The sequence below is a fragment of the Heloderma suspectum genome, chromosome 2 (assembly GCF_057233095.1).
Source record: "Heloderma suspectum isolate Gila_16-S chromosome 2, 16-S_ref, whole genome shotgun sequence".
Classification (NCBI taxonomy): Eukaryota; Metazoa; Chordata; class Lepidosauria; order Squamata; family Helodermatidae; genus Heloderma; species Heloderma suspectum.
In genome coordinates this window covers 301,735,833-301,753,697 of record NC_139459.1, presented here as the reverse complement: position 1 = coordinate 301,753,697, position 17,865 = coordinate 301,735,833, and the positions used below count along the sequence as shown (strand labels likewise).

General features: G+C 46.9%; 2 protein-coding genes across 2 annotated transcripts in view; both read right to left on the bottom strand.

Annotated features, from left to right (window-relative positions):
* Positions 1-17,865, bottom strand: part of CELSR3 (cadherin EGF LAG seven-pass G-type receptor 3) — a 187,732-nt gene that overhangs the window by 163,930 nt on the left and 5,937 nt on the right. The window lies entirely within an intron of this gene.
* The window catches only part of NCKIPSD (NCK interacting protein with SH3 domain), a 192,982-nt gene continuing 178,703 nt past the window's right edge, over positions 3,587-17,865 (bottom strand). The window contains exon 14 of the transcript XR_014788530.1: positions 3,587-3,617. The gene's annotated coding sequence lies outside the window, so the exon portion shown is untranslated. The remainder of the gene's footprint in view (positions 3,618-17,865) is intronic.

Here is a 17,865-nt window from a genome sequence, read left to right as displayed (position 1 = left end):
CCTCGAAACTGTCTCTCAAGAAAAGAAATGTGGCTGTAAATAATAATGGTATTAATCCACCGCTGACCCTGGTCTTGCCACACAGCAGGCTCTCCATGTATGGCTCAGGTCTGATGGTCTGCTTCTCCCCTTGCAACTGCTGTGCCTGGACACAAGCCCTTTGATTTTCCTCATTCACATTTGAAGCTTGCAGCTCAGGAGGATTTAATGACTGAATATCTCTGGCTCCTCTTTAGTGTGTGTGTGTGTGTGTGTGTCCTTTAAAAGGTCTTATTTTCTTGGACAACTCTGAAGAATTCCAGAGGAAGCCTCAGCTGCCAGTACCAAGGACCCTGGAGTTCTGGAGATAAGACAGCAGCAGAGCAAAGAGAACCGGGAGGGGCGTGAAAAGGGAAAGGGAGAGAGAAACAAGGGAGCAAATGGAGGCACCCGCTGCTATCAGGCAGGAGCTAATCTCCTGGATGGTGGCCTGAGGGATGCCGGTGAGGAGCACAGGAGAAGTGCTTTGCTCTTTGCCCCTCGCCCCCATTAAATGTCATGTGGAATCAAGGCAGGGAATTCTTGTCCGCATCAGGAGGTCTTTGAGAAAGGCAATTTGTTCTGTCTCAGGGACAAGATTTGAGGGCTCCAAGTGTGTGTGTCATAGAATCATAGAATAGTAGGACTGGAAGAGGCCTAGAAGACCATCGGGTCCAACCCCCTGCTCAGTGCAGGAATCTAAGAACTGTAGACAAGGAGTCAGTCATGAGTCTCCATGACATGGGAAAGGCTCGGAAAGGGCACTATTCTTGGAAGCTTTTTTCCAGGGCATGATTTGTGGCAGGGTCAGTGGTGTAGTGGCAAATTTTGAAGTGCAGACACTCATTGTGACAGTTTCTGTAGCCACGCTCCCAAGGAGAGTCCAAACATGCAGGCAGCTGTGTTGATTCATGTGTATGTGTGTGTGTTTATGTATATATCTATATCTATATTTATATCTATATCTACACACACACACACACGCACACACACACACTATTCGGATCAGCTGACAGTCACAGAATAGTGAACTGGCAAAGGGCAGTGTTGTGGTCAGTATGTTGGATTTTGGCTGGAGAGACCTGAGATTGCATGAGAAAGGGAAAGAGAGGGGCACAACCAGTCCACAAACAGCATAAGACCCCCAGCTCAAGGTTTTGCAGGAGCTTCTTTTCCCAGCACCAGGGAGAAACAGTTTATCCCAAAGACAACAAACCAGTTGGAGCAGTTTTCATCTCCACCAGGAACAGGTCTTTTGTAAAGCTAGGGGGACTTCATTGCCCATTCAAGACCAAGCCACCCCCAAATGCTTGGCATTACAACAAGGGCAGCTGACAACAATATATGTTGCTGGGAAAATCTCAGTACTTTGACCCTGCAAGCCCTGGTTCTGCAACATTGCTGGCCAGGATTCACCAGAACATGGCCCCACCACTGATTTTGAACATCAGGGCTCAACCCTAGAACACAGGAGAAACAGACAAAAATGTTTCTGAGCAGCTGCAGAGTGCATTTCCTTCATCACTAAGTACAAGTAGTCTCCATGCAGCAGAGAACTCTGGGAGTGGGGGGAAGACAAGCTTCCTAATAAGAAATGGGTGTTTCCAGATGGGCAAGAGCTCAGCGTCTTCTTTTCCTAGATAATAAGCATGGGGCTTTTCACCGTTTCCTGTGCAAAGTGAGATGTGACATACCTCCTTGAACTTATGGGGGTCTCCCATGTACTCAGGTGACTGCTTCCAGCCTTGCTGGCTTCCAGGCTGTTTTCAAGCTAAGTTCAAAATGCTGGTGGTTATCTTGGAAACCTTATAGCAGGGGTGTTGGCCTCTTTCAGCCCGAGAGCCAAATTCCATTTCAGAGAAGCTCATGGGTGTGTGTGTGTGTGTGTCATTCCAATAGTGGGTGAGGCCAAAGGCAAAAGGGTTGCAGCCAAAAAGACCAGCATCTTTTAGCTTAAAGCTCTTACTGTCACTAATTAACCCTCAGGCCGTAGAGGCTGGTGGCTCTGATGTCAGTGAGGCGGTGAATCTGCTCTGGGTTTCAGGCAGAACCAGCCAGAACTCTAAAGGAGCGATCCAAGGTGCTTCCATTAGAATGGAGAGGAAAAAAACATTGCACAAAAGATGGGAAATGATGGGAATTGAAATCCAAAACATGTGGAGGGCACCAGACTGGGGAAGGCTGCATTTGATTCAGGCATTCTGGAGAAGGAAAATGGTCATGTGATGGCCAGAATGGCTATCACATGACCTGCAGAGCCTAATTTGACCGTCTGCAGACCCCTCTCCCTCCATGCCTTCTTGGGACATGCAGACATTAATTTCATTTAGTCAGATTCCCCCCCCCCATTCTCCCCGCTCCCCAACTGGCTTTTTGTAATACTTTGCCTGATGAAGAGAAGAAACCTTGAGAAGAAACCCTTTTAGTGTTCTTTTGGTTGGACGCATCAAGGTATTGCACTAATGTGGGTGCTGGAATTCTATTTTCATCCCACTCCCCTTTCCGGTAGCTCAGAGTGGCTTACATGGGGCTCCCAAGCAGTCTTCCAACCTAGCACTGACCAGGATGAGACCGGCTTAACTCTCCTGAGGTAACTGCACCATGCGCCTTCAGAACAATCAGGCTTCCTGCATTGAGCAGGGGGTTGGACTCGATGGTCTTGTAGGCCCCTTCCAACCCTATGATTCTATGAATTCTATGGGCAAGGACAGTTCCTGCATCTCGCTACAGGGGAGATGCACAACTTCCCCTTTTGGGTTTTACATCAGAAGAAAGACAAAAAGCGGATGTAAATCTCCTTTTCCTGCTCTGAGGCAACAAAGCTCCTTTCTGTTTCTTGCTTCCTGAAGAACAAAGAGGGCAGGCCTCCTGCTGCCCCCCCTCTGCATCTCAGCTGCTGCCCCTCCACACTCACCTCTGACCCTGTCTATGGCCTTTCTGTAATCTCACTGTCCCAAGGGCCTGGCTGCCCCTTCTTCCCACCCCTTCCTGCCATTGCTGTTGCTGATATTTGCCTGGGCCGTGGAGAGGACAGCTGCAGTGCCCACCCACCACTTATCGACACCAAACATTGATTTGCCCCAGCAGGTCACCGTCATTGCAGAGCGTCAGGGATCACATCTGTAGCAACTGCAGCACAGAGATGGCCACTGTCGTGTGCTGAAATAGCGGAGGGACGCATCTGAATGGTGGGGCCATGGCTCAGTGAAATGGCATGGGCATCCCATGTAGAAGCTCCCATTTTCAGACCCTGGCATTGCGAATGGAGGGACTTGGAGAGCTAGGCTGAGAAAATCTGGTCAAGTGTTTGGACAGCTGCTGCTACGCCGAGAGGATGTTATTATGCTAGATGGACTATTTGTTTGATAAGTGACTCATAGCAACATAGAAGCTGCCTTATAGCAAATCAGTCCATCTAGCCCAGTATTGTTGACACTGACTGGCAGCATATTTCCAAGGTTTCAGGCAGGAGTCTTTCCCAGGCCTACCTGGAGATGTCAGCGATCAAACCTGGGACCTTCTCCATGCAAAGAAGGTGCTCTACCACTGCGTTACAGCTCCTTATGTTGATGTCTCTGATACAGTGCAAAATGCCTTCCCTGTATAAAGAAATTCAATAAATGAGGATGAGGATGTATGAAACATCATGCAAAGTAAGCTGCAGGCAGAGACTGCCTAACTAGGAGGCAAGGTGCAATGGCCATCTCAGACAATAATGTTTGGATGCAACAAATGGCAGCAGAGTGAGAAAAGGACAGATCTGATCCATGGGGCACAATCCACCAGGATGTTGTCCTATACAAGCCTCATATCAGGGGTAGAGATGTGAAGGCCTGGGGGGAAAAAATGGAAAAATTTGGGGGGGGGGAGTTTTCCCCCATTTTTTTCTGAGGACTGGTTTTGTTTTTTTCTGAAAAATTGGAAAAATTGAACAGCTTTGGATTATGAAATATTTTCTTTTAGAATTTAAGACAAAGTATTTATATATTGTTACCCAGCCTTTTCTCCCGCCAAAATGATTTCTAAAAACTCTTTCATAAAAACTCTTTTAAAGAAAAACTAGAGATGTAAAATGTCTGGAAATAATGAAGCCATGGGGAAAATGTTTTTTAAAATTCTCTCTGTAAGATTCCCAGCATAGTTAGTTCTTTCATTCCTTACTGAAATTATTGATCTAAAGTATATTTTACTGATAGTGACTTATGTTCCGTTTCCCAACATGTGAGTAGAGTGACTACTGTGCATTCTTGACAGTAAATGTGCAAAGTCCTGCGTTTGCTGATGCTGTAGCAGTCATTTAATGTAGTTCTAATCTATTTAGACAATAATTACAAATATACTTTCACTTTTAAAAGATTTAAAATATAATGATAATTTTATGAGCAAACTAAGTCGCACATAAAATATCTTTAGCAACAGAAAGGCTGCTTTATGTCCCTAAAGTAGCCCTCCCCAACCTAGTGCCCTCCGGATGTTTTGGACTACAGTGCCCAGCATTCCTGACCATTGGCCATGCTGCCTGAGGCTGATAGGAGCTGAAGTCCAAAATATCTGGAGGGCATTGGGTTGGGGAAGGCTGTCTTGAAACAACAAAGTGACTTTAGATCTGTAAAGAGTGCTAAAAAAAGTAAGTATTGCTTATTTTTCAATTTTTCCCAAAATGTCAATTTTTTCTTGAAAACCCCCATTAAAAACAGCTTTTTTCTCATGGCCTCAAAATTTCCAAAAAGTTTACATCTCTAATCAGGGCTACTGAAGCTCAGGCCCAAGAGCCACATTTGGCCTGCCTGGGGTGTCAATCTGGCCCTCTAGCTTTCCCCTGGCCCCACCCCCTTTCCCTTTCCCTTCCCTTTTCCCTTTCCCTTTCCCTTTCCCTTTCCCTTTCCCTTGACCGCCAAGCGTCTGGTGGTTTCCTGGCTTTTGTGCAGTTTTCCCCCCATTCTAAATCATTGAAATGCCTCTCCTAAGGCTGAGTGACTGGCAGTGAATAATAAAACATAAGACACAGAGTTAAAAACTAAAGAAAACTAAAAGGAGCTGCGGCACTGCCAACCACACCCTCCTTGCTCACCAGAAGTCCTGGTAGTGGAATGACTAACAGTCTGAACCGTTACGGGCAGTAAGAGCTTTAAGCTAAGCATAGGCTGATTTTGGGGCATTGTTGGCCTCGCCCTTTTTGCCTTTGGCCCTCAGCCGCCGGTAGAATGTGCCCCCCAATAGCTTCTCTGAAATTGAAAGAGGTTTGACACCTCGGAATGTCCAAGGTGACAGAAATGAACAAGAGCTGTGCAAGAGCACCACGGGTAACGCCCATTACAGGTGATCATTTACCAGGTGGTAAGTTATCATACTTTGCACTTAAAACAGTTCACAAACTGTGGTTGCTTCCACACTAGAGTCTCTTAGCGCTGTGAGACATGGCTCTTCTCAAATCAGCTGGAAGCAGAATTAAAATGGTGCGAGAAGGAACAGGAGAGCGAGGGAAACAGGCAAAAAAGACATCAGAGTGCGCTCCAGCTCCAGCGGGATTGTTGTCGTTGCCCCCCGCCCCACACACACAAAGACAGCCCTCTGGAAAGGATCCTCATTAGTTGAAAACATTTCAATACTATTCTAGCATGATTTTATTATTGTATTTTGATTTTATTGGTAAGCTGCCTTGGAGAGATTTTTGTATCCTTAAAGGAGGGATATAAATAATGATAATAAAGAAATACATACATAAACAAGTGTTTCCTCAGAAGAAATTTCTGTTCAGAAAAAGGTCCCCCTACTCTTGGCTACTGGCCCTTACATTAGCTGTTTCCTCCTTCTCCATCCCCATGACTGGCCCTTTACTTAGTTATTTCCTGGTGGTTCCCAGCCACAACCAGCCCTTTAATTGACTGTTTCCTACTTACAACCTCAGCAATTTCATCATTTCCAAAAAGGTGGCAAACCCACATGCAGCCCCAGGCTTTCTTGAATGCACCCCCAGGTGTCCCCTAGTAGCTTCCATGTCTTCGGGGGCTGCAGTGAGAGAGGAATTTGTCATGGAGGAGTTTTGGCACTCGAATGCCATGCTCTATGGTTTCTTTATCAAGAATCTTATTCTTGTGAGAGAAACCACAGTGCACATTGGCTAGAGAGGTGAAAGACTGCAAGGCTGCTTGTGTGCTTTCTCTCTCTCTCTCTCTCTCTCTCTCACTGTGGCCCAGAAGAAACAGGAGATGTCAGGGCTGAAAGACGCCCAAAGGGTGGGGACAGAGAGAATAGCGTTTTGAAAGTTTAATTGTGATAATAAAAAATAAAGCAGAAAACAATGGGATTGCTCTGCTGCTCTGTTTTAACCTGCATTTGTAATTTATTTATGTTTTTAACTAACCGTCATATTTAACCGGTTATCTGATTTTATTGTGATGTTGGTTACTTGTCATAGAGTAGGGTTTTAAAAAAGATTTTGTGGGCTTTATCGTTGCTAGCTAGCTTGGGCCTTTTTATGGAAAGGCAGGGTATAAATGTAACAAAGAAATAAAAATAGGAAACAAGTAATTACATGGTCAGTTGTGACTGGAAGCTGCCAGGAAGTCATTAACTGAAGAGCCAATAGCAGGGAAAAGCTTTGATTGCACTTTGCCAGTCCACATTGGGCACGCTGGCCCTAGAATGGTCATGAAGCCTGTAAAGCCACAACAAACCAGGCCTTTAAAAAGATGGAAGGACAACAGGGAAAATGCTAGACTGCAGAGGTTTGGCAGCAACATCTTCTGGATTTTCCATAAGAACGGAGTGAAGTAGTGATGTTTACTTAGGAGAAAAGGGCTAGTGTGGAAAGCAGGCCCAAAACACCATGTCTGTAATATACTCTGCAAAGTGGGGAAGAGGATTGTATTGACCACACGTTCCCATCTGAGTAAAAATCTGTGGGATGAAGGGAGTGGTTCATTCTCTTTACCAATTTATTGCCCACGTGGTTTCATGCCCACGGGGGTACATCGATAAACGGCTGTCTCGTCAGTGCTTTCCCCAAAGGCCTGGGGGCAATATGTCATCAAGAGACACTATGCACAAGCAGGGGGCCTGCTTGTGTCGCACGCACATGCTCACATCCCTGCCACGAGTGTCATTTGTAGCGCCTGCCTTGTGCGATGAACAGTGCTTGCAGTGCAGCCCTGGCGATAGCTCAGGCCTTTTGCCCAGACTCACAATCTGTTCTACATTAACGGGAAACAGATGGTTAAGAGAATGACCCTTCCCCCATCCCACCTTTCAATCTACACACAAAGGAAGCCCAAAGCTGGCTGGAAGCATCAAACCCCCCAGGAGTCATTTTAATCAGAGAGCTTCAGCCATTCTCAATAAACGCAGGCCCTGGCAACCGAGAGGGAGCCAGAGGATGGTGAATATTCACGTCCCCTCCAGTGGGACTCTCCTGAACATGTAGTTGTTCAGCAGCAAGATGAACCTGGAACAGCAAGTGGCTGATCTGACATGGAACGGTAGTTTCCGCCAACCATATATATCTACGTCCAGAGTGGGTTATGGTTACAGAGAGCAAAGCAGCCTGACTCCCCCTCCACACACACACACCCTACTCTGGAAAGACTACAGTGACAGAGTGTGAACCCTTGGCAGCTCTTCATGGTTTAATCTCGGGAGATACTCAGCTATACAGATGGGGAGAGGAATCAGTTGTCAGCCCCTTGGATCACATTCACCCTCCAGGAAGTAAGCTCTTCTTTCTTGCAAACCAGACGCATCTCCGGATGCTACACCCCCCCCCTACATATTCCTTCTGTGCTCTTCCTAAAAGAAATGTCAAGAATGATTAGATCCATCCAGTGGAGGCTAGTGCCTCCAATTTCGGTGGGGCTGTAAAGCTATTCTGGGCTTTAGTCAGAACCAGCCAGAACTCTAAAGGAGCTATCCAATGTGGTGAACGCATTTGGGGGATAGGGTTCAGCATTTTGGATAGCTCCTTTAGAGTTCTGACAGGTTCTGACTACAACCCAGGATGGATTCATAGCCCCACCTAAATGAGAGCCACCAGCCTCTACTGGATCCATCCAATCCAGCCTTTGAGCCCATGAGGTGCTCAATGCTGCATTGTGATGGGTTGTCCCAGGGTAACTCTAGAACAGGTGTGCACAACCTGCAGCACCCTGACCCTCTGGCACCTCCAATCCCCCCCCCCATTTCCCTGTCACCTGTACTCTCCACTACTTCCCCCAGAGATCCTGTTCCAGATTGCTCTTTCCCTGCTGCTGCTAGCAGCGAACAAAGAGCTATCTGGAATAGGATCACTGGGCTGTGTGTGTGTGTGTGCATGCATGTACTGTATATGTGTGTGTATGCGGCCCCTGATCCCTGAGCAAGCATCACCCTGGGGCCAAAAAGGTTGTGCACCCCTACTCTAGAGAATGTGGGAGGGCAAAGATAGCCCCAGAATCCATGGTCTGCCTCTGGAAATAGATGTCAAAATCTCAGTCATGTTCAGTGAAATGCATGCTGATGGTCAAGGGGGAAGGAAAATCCAGAGTTGCATTAAAATGTACAAGTCTGGGCCTGTTGCACTGGCTTATTATCACCTCTGTTATTTCTAGGCAAAGTTAGGCTCCTTCGTGCATCATGGTCTGGGAATGTGTTTAGCTTACTGCCCAGCATAATGATATGCAGCTCAAATAAACCCTCAGTTATTTTGATGGTGTGCGGGACAACCGGCACATTTAGAAAATGAAACGTATGTATCCGGGCAAGCCCCTTCCCCTCCTGGCAACAGGTCGGAGTGGGCACCGGGCAGGTGCCCTTCTTAGTGCAAAAGGAGAGGATGGCAGAGGGGCCTCCAGGGCTGTCCTCTCCTTTTGCACTGGGAGCGGGCCCTTCCCCGCATCAGAAATGGGTCCCGTTCTGCAAACTGCTTTTGACCTGTCCTCACCAATTCCCGAGCGACATTGTTCAGGAAGAAGCACCCAGGAGACACGCGCACCATCTTTGACATGGGACCTGCCTCTTCCAGCATGGGGGGGGGGGAAGGCATTTGCTGTGTCAGGAGGGGAGCGAGGCCTCAGGCTGCTTCTGTCCTGGCAGTGTAACTTCTCGAGTCAGTCTTTGGAGTCGGGGGTGGCACGGCCCGCCAAACGTGGTGCTTGCAGCACTGCCTCATTTCTGGCCTCCGCATCGCCGCGACCTGGCGCCTACAAAATGTGTGGCCACATTGGACTATACAGAGATGTGTAGTATCTCTGCAGCACTAGTTCAATCATGCACATGATTATATGTGCGAGTACATTCAGGAGTAGTCGCATGAAGGAAGCAACTGGGAACTGTTGACAAATCTAATCTTGTCGCAACATTTGCACAAAGTGGTTCGCGTCTGTGCTGCTCACATGCAACGGTAGCTTGTAGGGGAGCCAGGTCTTGGCTCGCCGATATTTTTATCTCTCAGCACACTGGATGCTGGGAAATTATGCCTCTGTGTGAATTGGCTTACCCAGGACCACTGGACTACACAAAAGAACACTCTGGTCCTGACAAAGGGATGCTCTAGCCATGAATTTCTGTCCAAGTGGATGGAACTAATTGGTCCCTAATGTGGGACCATCCATATTGGCTTCCTCGTATGGAAACACTCCAGGGGGCACTTAACTGTGTGCGGTTGTAACAGTGCAATGTTTTAGCCCTACTTCAGGATAAATTTAGCAGGATGGATGGGTGATCCCTCCCCCCTGCGTGCGCATGCGCGCATTCATACACACAGACATAGACACACTGCCTGCAGTCACCACCAGAGCCAGGGGCTTTCCCTCCTCTCGGAATCACATTAAATTCCGATGCTAATGCCAATAATAATTTAGCTGCCCCGCAGGAATCACAAACAGAGACCAATGAACAACAACTTTCAAGTCAGAACATAATGAAAAGAAGTAATCATTAAAGTCTAGGTGTTTTCACTGAGTGTTTTGTGGCCTGAAGTTGTGATCCCAAACACACTGCACTCCATGGAATTTACTTCCGAGTAAACATGCTTCTGATTGCTCCACACAACATGGAAGAGGGAGGAACAGCAAAACAAAAGCTAATTGTTCCATCAGCAAATGCCTCTTGCTTGTTGTTTTTCTTTCTTTCTGCAAGGCATCTTCAAGCTCTTTAAAGTTCCTGGTTATCAAGTGGGGGAATTAAGCAATTTTGCAAATCAGGTCAAGTTTGGCTTTCACAATGCTTTATTGCTAATTTAATTAAAGTGCCTCTTGCTTTGAAAACTTTAAATAAGGAGATTAAAACACACAATCCAAGGACACCACAAAACTGTTAATTAACAGCTAACCTAAATAAACGCAGCTTGCATGACACCCTGTAGTTGACTAGCCTGGAGCTCTGGCAGACCTACAAAGGAGTCAGTCCCAAAGACGGGACCCTTCAGAGAAACATCTGGCACCAAGTAAGAGGGTGAATTCAGGCCTAGGGAAATTTGTGTGACTTCGGCAGAGAAATACGCAATTAGTTTTTAAAGTTGAAGGCATGACAGACAGCAAATGCATTCCAGTGAATCTAGATGTCTAGGCTCTTCCAAGAATTCCAGATCTGTAAAGATTATTTGCAGTTTGAATTTCAGGTGTCTCATCTCCCCACTCTGAGACTGATTCGTAACATATTAGAGACGTTTCAATTGTAGACGACTGCATGTAGCATTCTGGCAGCCCTTGTGATCTTTCATGTCTTCCTTCCCCAACTTTGCACCCTCCAGATGTATCGGGACTGCTACTCCCATAATTCCCTGCCAGCATGACCATGCCAGCAGGGAAATGCGGGAGTTGCAGGCCCAACACATCTGGAGGGTGCCAGGTTGGGGAAGGAGGCTTCATGTGATCCATAGGACTACTGCCGATCAGTGGCGCAGTTAGGGTTGGACCTTGGGGCCAAAGTCCAGGGCCCCGCAGCCAGTGCAGCCCAAATGACCATGCCAGGAGTGGCAGGTGATGAAGGCATCAGGGCAGCAGAAGCAGATTCCACTTTATTCCTGCAGTCATGATGGTGCTATGATTTAAGTGAGTTTAAATGCAGAATCATGCATGGTGTGGAGAAAGTGGATAGGGAGACATTTTTCTCCCTCTTTCATAATACTAGAACCCAGGGTCATCTCATGAAGCTGACTGGAAGGAGATTCAGGACAGATAAGAGGAAGTACTTCTTCACACAGTGCATAGTTAAACTATGGAATTCACTTCCACAAGGTGTAGGGATGGCCACCAATTTAGATGGCTTTAAAAGGGGATTGGACAAAGTCCACAGGAGGTATGAGACCACCATCTTCTTGCATTTGGACAAATTCATGGAGGAGAAGGCTATCAAAGCCTACAAATCCTGATGGTTATATGCTACCTCTGGTACCAGAGGCAGTGAGCCTCTGTACACCAATTGCTGGGGAACATGGGCAGGAGCGTGCTGTTGCACTCATGTCCTGCTTGTGGGCTTCCCCCAGGCAGCTGGTTGGCAACTGTGTGAATGGAATGCTGGACTAGATGGGCCTTTGGTCTGATCCAGCACGGCTCCTCTAATGTTCTTATGTTCAAAACTGTACATGCTCAAAGTGTTGTTGTTTTTTAATCAAGGTTGGCAAACAGTCTTTACTGTGGTTATTGTTCTAACATATCAGGAACGCAGAAGCAGTTGTCAAGCACTGAATGGCAGCTGGAGGGTGAAGCAACATATTAATGGTGTATTTCACAACTGAAGTAATATGCATGGCTGTCTAAAGGAAGGCTCCATAAGACCATGAAGTCCAGGGTCTAAAATCACCTAGCTGCACCACTGCAATCAGTGTCAACAGCAACTCCTGAGCGGCTTGTGCCATTTTCCAATTTTTCATTGAAGGATCCCATCGAATGATGGGAGGCTCCATGCAACTCGCTGCAGTTTTGCAGTCTCTATCCACAAATAGTGTCATGGCTGATTGTGGACACTTTCTCAGCTCCTGTTCCAAAAGCCCCCCCTCTACCTGAGATACATGGATGATAGCTTTATCATCTGGATTTATGGGCTGGTGGCACTTGATATTTTTATTTAGGACCAACAACTTTTACCCCTCCACCAACCATAGACTACTCCATGTGATAGGTTCACTTTGTGGACATGACTACGCAACTACGTAATGGACATATAAGCACCATCTCATATCAGAAACCTATCAGCTGCTACACAGCCTCAATGGCCAAGCCCAGTGATGCAACCACATTTGTTCTGACTCGTCAGACAGAGGCTCACAACTTCAGGCTTTACAGCAGGCACATCTGAGACTATAATGAAGTGGAAAAGCAGATAAAAAAGGACGGACTAATATCCAGGCCAGGAATATTGCACTACAGGACAGACCTACAAGAGAAAGTGACCAAGAACGACTTGTTGTCATTTATAGCTCCCAGAGAAAACCACTCTAACGTATCAGCAATGATCTACCGCAGGAGTTGGTGACCTGTAGCCCTAGGGCTGCATGCATCCCTTGGTTTAATGTCATGCAGCCCTCAGCCAATTTCAAATGCCCTGTGCATGCAATCAGGTCAGACTTCTGGCAAGAGCAATCTCCCTTCCCTGGCAGCCTGCTGGTGGGAAGGAAGATGGGGAAGAGGAAGGGGTGGGGGAAGAGAAAGAGAAAAAGAGGTGACCCACCCAGTTTTGGCTCTGGCCCTGCCCACAGCTGTCTTTGGCTCCACCTACCTCCAACGTGCAGCCCCCAACAGATTACCCAAAAGGGAATGGGGCCCTTGAGTGAAAAAAAGGTTGCCCATCTCTGATCTACAGCCCATCCTAGAAAATGACCCTTCCCTCTCACAAGCCTTGGGCGGTAGGCCTGTCCTAGCATACAGACAACAGCCCCTTGACCTGAAACAGATGTTCACTAGCAACAACAGGCCACATAACAGAGACATAAACACAAGAACCAGACTCTGCAAGAAGCCCAGATGCAATTTTGCCCCCACATCTACTCAACCAACACTATTACAGGACCCACTAACGTCAGCCATTACATGAAGGGTTCATTCACCTGCACATCTTCCAATGTGATATAAGCCATCATCTGCTAGCAATGCTCTCCTGCATTCTACACAGGACAAACAGGACACTTTCTATGCAAAAGAATAAACAGACACAAACCTGACATCAGAATGTGCAACATTCAGAAACCAGTAAAAAAAACATTTCTGCCTCCCAGGACACTCCATTGCACACCTAACAGTGGCTTTTCTTGAACAGCAGAGCTTCAAAGGGAGAATCCAGCATGAAATTTCTGAGTTAACACTTATTAAGAAGTTCAGTTCTTTCACCTGTTGCTTGAATTGAAATTAGGGAGGGGGGTTATCCCACTACAGGTGTTAATTAACTTATCAATGCCAGGATGATTGTCAACACTACTTTGTGAATGGTCACTGTAATTATTTTACATACACCTACGTTTAATGTAATTATCACTGTCTGTATTTCTTGCCCTTCATTTCGCCCTGACCGCACTGCTTACATTTTTAAAATTCTCCTTGTCTACACCCATGTATATGTGTAACCTACCAACTCGGGTTGACATTCCATGCATCTGATGAAGTGGACTGCAGTCCGTGACAGCTTATGCCATAGTAAAGGTGTTCATCTTTAACGTGCTGCAAGACTCTCTGTTGTTTTTTGCTGTAACGGAATAACATGGCCACCCCTCTAGAAATGGTGAGGTCTGTCTGGCATTCACAGTTTGAGTCTTAGTCTGCGGGGTTCCCAAGCAGCTTTTCGACTATTGAGAGCTTCGGCTATTGGGCGGTATAGAAATGAAATGAATAAATAAAAATAAATAATTTTCCTGCTTGCTGGATCTCACAGCCCCACAGCCAGGCAGATGCAAAGGAAACAGAGCTTCTTCACACTTTACACGACAGTTGTGTTTGCCAGTGTTATGCCAGTGGCTGCTGTGGTAAGCATGTAAAATGTGAAACAGAATGTGAAATAGAGGCGCACATCTCCAAATTCAGGTGCACAAACTGGGAAATCACAACTGGAGCCCTGGTGCATGCCCACTGCATGTCTGGAGATGAATTTGCTTTCACACTCCCTGTGTTTACCCCTGCAGGGAGTGGCGTAGCACTGGCATAACTGTCACAAACATGACTGCTGGGGGAGGTGTCCTCCAGTCCAACCCAGAGAGTGCCACAAATCTTGGCTCAGGAAGAGTCCGGCTGAAGTGATACCTTGCCCTGAAGAAAACGTTTGCTGTCCAATGCATGCTTCCAGCAAGAATCCTTGTTTCGTAAGCCAGTAGCTACCTGAGATGCTAGGTTTCAAGAGATTCAGATCAACAGGCCATCCAGTCCAGGGAAATACTGTCTGCCCTGACTTGCGGCAGCTGCTCTCCAGTTTCACAGGCAGAGGACTTTCCTATGCTACCTCAGCATTCTTCGTTGGAAGATTCGAGTACTGAACTAGGATATTTTGTAAAGCAAGTGGCTGGAAAAAGGCCAACTGCTTACAATACCTAGCGCAATGCCTTAAATCAGCCTTCTCCAATCTGGTGCCCTCCAGAGGTTTTGGACGACAACTCCCAGTGTTGATCATGCTGGCTGAGGCTGCTGGGATTTGAAGGCCAAAACATCTGGAGGGCACCAGCGTGGGGAAGGTTGCCTTAGATCACAGCGGCTCCCACCTTAGCTACTTCCCAGGGCTTCTAGTTCTCGGTAGGCACATTGTACCAAGTCCAGCAGTCCCTCTGATCTAGAATCCTGTCTGCATTTGTCTGTCTGATCTAGAATCCTGTTTTGCATAGGATTTTTGCATTAGTTCACCTAAAAAAAAGGTAAAGGTGTCCCCAACCAGTCGTGTCCAACTCTAGGGTACGGTGCTCATCCCCGTTTCTAAGCCGAAGAGCCAGCGCTGTCCGAAGACGCTTCCGTGGTCATGTGGCCGGCATGACTGAACACCGAGGTGCACAGAACACTGTTACCTTTCCCGCCAAGGCGGTACCTATTTATCTACTTGCAATTTCTTGCTTTCGAACTGCTAGGTTGGCAGGAGCTGGGACTGAAGACAGGAGCTCACTCCGTCACGTGGCACTCGGGTCTCGAACTGCTGACCTGCCGACCTTCCAGTCTGCAGTTCAGCGTCTTAACCACTAGCCAGCACTAATTTAGCTGTTTAAGAGAGGAAGCACAAACTCCGGTGCAGGTTTTATTTTTCCCAGAATTGCTATTCATCAAACAAAGTCTTAAACAAGACACAATCCGACATCATGTTTTGGTACGTCAAAATATCCCAAGGCAGAATTTCATATTACAAGGAACACAGGGCTGCTGTTGAAAATGGTAGCTCTTTGTCAGGATCCAGCACAAACATTTCCTCATGACATCTGGCATGACCTACCCATATTGACATCATGATGCTGTGTGATCTCACCTCTGCTCCATATCATTGGCTGCTGCTTGTAATGGGAGTAGGCAGGCTACACAGCATGATGAGAACAGGACACTGGGTAAGCTAAACTAGGAAACAGGGAGGGGGGAACTCTATACAGTTCTGCTGTTTTCTGTGGCAGACCCATGTTCCTTGTAGCACCTAGTCTTTGCCCTTGGTCTGGTTCAAATTTTGCCCTTGGTCTGGTACAAGTGTATCCCGCTGCCATCTGACTTTGTACCCCCAGAATTAATTTCCCAGGCAACAGACATCTGTAGTGCTGCTTATCTCTAGGGAACCAGCTCCCACTTCAGTGCCAGTTGTTTTAATGTGAGACCTTTCACAGAGATAATTGAAGCATCTGGGAGGAATCTTGCCCTCCCACCTCAAAGAAACTCTGCTCGTTCATGTAGATTCACTTCCCTTTGGGAAGAATAATTTTGACCACAGTAACCTACAATTTAAGTCAAACCTATTAGTATGAGGAAGATCCTTCTATCTAAACATCATTGGTTTGATTAAGTCAAAACCTTTGGGATAACAGCGGCTCACACCTCTCCTTTTTCTTCCTCACATGTATAGAATTAAACCCACGAAAGGCAGTCTCTTCTGATCGATAACAGGCACTAGCTAGATAGAAATGGAATAAGTATACACCTTTACCCTGTAATTTGGTAAACTAAGACGGCAACCTAGCTTTTATTCCACTTTTTAATCTAATCTCATTATCGTTTATGTAGGACTTTGACCAGCCAAGTGCCTTGCACCGTTAGCACATGGAAGATCTGTGCATGGAAGGATCCGAATCTACATTGTGATGCCCAGCTAGGCCTTATTGAGCCATATGGACATGTGGCTAGTGATACACATGGAAATGCTACACATCTGCTCTGGGGCCACTGGCTGCTGTGCAGGAGCAGCGACATGTGTCCAGGGCAGAAGCTGAGTCAGCGACTTGCCCAAAGCAGGACAATGCATCCATCCCTGAGTTTGGATATGAACACAGACCGACAAAACTAAGTCAGCCTTCCCCCAACTTGGCACCCTCCAGATGTGTTGGACTACACCTCCCATCATGTTGGCTGGGGATAATGGGAACTGCAGACCAATACATTTGGAGGGTACCTGGCTGGGGAAAGCTGGTTTAAGTCCAGTGCTCCATCTACTGGAGCTTGCTGAGTCCATGGGAAGAGAAATCCCTGTATAGGAATGAGCGCAGCTCATGTGTACTGAGACCAGGTTGGCTTAAAACCTTAAAAATAAGACCCCCTCCCCCCAAAAAAACATTGGAGCGCCGCTGATGTTCTGAAGTGAATGTGTGTTCTGCATTACAAACCGAGGCTGCCATGTTAATTTCTGTGCATTATTGAGCGATGTAATATGACTCGGATTTCCATCCATTAAGATCCATTTTGTAACACCCCACCCCCAAACATGACTAATTGTGCATTGATTTCAGCCGCGAGCTCCTGTACTTTTGTTTTCTACAGTATCAGACTGCATGGAAGGTACTCGACAAACAAAAGCATTTAAAAAAAATAAAAATAAAATGCAGAGGTTGCATGAAGCAGCTGTTCTTCAACAGAATGGCCTAAACATCCCCAGCAACCATCAGAGCCAACAAAAGGCACAGAGCTGCTCGGTCCCTCTCTGCATATATATATATATATAGTGTGTGTGTGTGTGTGTGTGTGACAGAGAGAGAGAATGGGCAGCTCTGCATGTATATGTATACACACACCCCCACCCCCACCCCGAGCAATGGCTCCTTTGACTAATTTGCTTTCCAGCCTTCTCCTCGCCTCTGTGAGCTTAGCCTTTTCTCTCCTCATTTCCACACTGGAGCTATGACAAGATTGTCATTTCAAGAGCCTTGTTGTTCTAAGGCAGTTTAATGCAAGACCTGAAAATGTGATTTCTTCCTGCCTTTGTGCAGGGTTAAGTGTGCTAGGGAGGCAGAAGCCTGCGTGAGCACAGCCTGGCAGAAGCGTGAAAAGGTCAGCGTAGCTCTCCAGTAATCAGCCTGTTTGCTTCTCTCTCTCCCCCCACCCCAGCTCTCTGTATGTGTGCCTGAATATGATATCGCCCTGCCCTGCAGTTACAATTAACCCCTGAAGAACCCCAATCTAGCAGTGAGCCTGAGCCACCTGCACTGCACACAGCAATGTGCCCCTCTCTTTTGAAGGAAACAAGGGCGGCCTCTTCTCAACCCACTCCCTAAATTAGTCGGGGGGGGGGGAGAGGAGGAGGAGGAGGGGGTTAGATGATAGCTGTGGATGTGGGGAAAGTCATGAATAATGTACATCTCCCTAGACCCAGCTGGTTTACTAAGCCTGTGTGCTACTGGTACAACCTTCTCCTCTTCCCCCAGACCCCACAAACAGGGCCTTCCTGCACCCATTTCCACAAGTCACACTTGGGCTCTTTGGCATAATTAGGTCCCATTTTTAA